The sequence below is a fragment of the Rhyacophila brunnea genome, unplaced genomic scaffold, assembly GCF_057557595.1.
Source record: "Rhyacophila brunnea isolate RB1 unplaced genomic scaffold, BYU_Rbru_1.0 scaffold_77, whole genome shotgun sequence".
NCBI classification, from domain to species: Eukaryota; Metazoa; Arthropoda; class Insecta; order Trichoptera; family Rhyacophilidae; genus Rhyacophila; species Rhyacophila brunnea.
The window spans coordinates 1,437,267-1,438,805 of NW_028233347.1; positions in this window are offsets into that span (position 1 = coordinate 1,437,267).

Consider the following 1,539-nt stretch of genomic DNA (forward strand, 5'->3'; position numbering starts at 1 on the left):
AAACTAAAAACAAATAACTTGCATTATGTAATTAAATTATATTTTAAGCATTGGAATAAAAAATATTTATATAACAAATCAGTCTTAAATATTAAATTTGATTAATTCTCATTAAAATAGAAATTTACCAGCAATTATCAATGGTGAATCATTAAAATACCGGAGCATATTTTTTTTTAAAGTATGATAGAAGCTCAGTGTAATTAATGAGTATATATTGGATTCGTTTCTAACACAGCTTTGAAGACGATTATTAGCAGTATAAGTATACTATATAATTAAATTTATTCCATATCATTAAATAAAGAAATTAATGATCTTGTTTTAATAAATTGTATGTTTATTGGGAAACCCCAAGAAATTATGATTCAAGAATTAGAATTGCAAGCCAATGTAAAGACAGAGAATGCTATTCCTCAAACAAATAAAATAAAAACGAACAGGATATGAAGATGTATAAAAATTCAGATTAAATGCCGTAGTACATAAAATGTAAATATTATAGACAGAAGCAACAAAAAAAATTCAATTATGAATCTATTACAAGATTATCAAAGAAAAATGTGAACATAAAAAATTCGGAAAATCTAAGAAATATTATTATTTGCAGAATAAAGAAATATCGGTATTTGGATATTTAGACTACAATGATGAAGCTAAAGACTTATTTGAAAGACCATGAATCAAGATGAAATGAAACACATTTTATGATACATTTAATTAGCTGATGAATCATATAATATTGAACATGACGCCACCTCTAATTTCCAGACCATAGTAAACACAAATACCCATCTCTTGGATCTTTATGACATACACAAAACCAAGAAGATTGTTGCTATGGAATTGGAAGCAACACGCAACTAATATATAGAATTTGAACATGACTAAGATCAGAAACATTAGATTTTAATTAAATTCTTCTATTCAAGATAATTATAAATTAGTAGAAATACAGAAAAATTTAAGATCTTAAAACGGAAGATACTCACAAGGATAAGAAACTATATTACCCATCACAGCTAAATATCAAAAATCGATGCAGATCCACAAACTTTTAAAAGACTGTAACAAAAATGTATGTTATACCACGGATAACACTATAAACTTTATAAATCTACTTAATGTATGTTTTTAATGCGCAGATTGATTTTTTTATTCCCAGAAATACACCAGAATTCATTTTTCAATGTGTGTTTATCATTTATTTGTTCCTATTATTGTATAAGGTGGTACTTTTAAATAGTAGATCGACGTGAAAAGTTTTTCATATAACACTAATGATTTATTAGCTATCAAAAATTACTCCAGAAGCAAAGATATTGGAAAGGTTATTTCTTCGAGATATATGGAATTCGATCATTGCATGATTTTCTGCCAAATATCACATCATCTACATAAAAATGTGTTTATTATTTCGGAAATGAAATAAATCCAAAAGTTAATTTGGTTTATGAATGAAAAAATATACAAAAGTAACAATTTAGACAGTCCTGATTGTTATTTGTAGTTATAATACAATTCCCCATTATTTTTTAT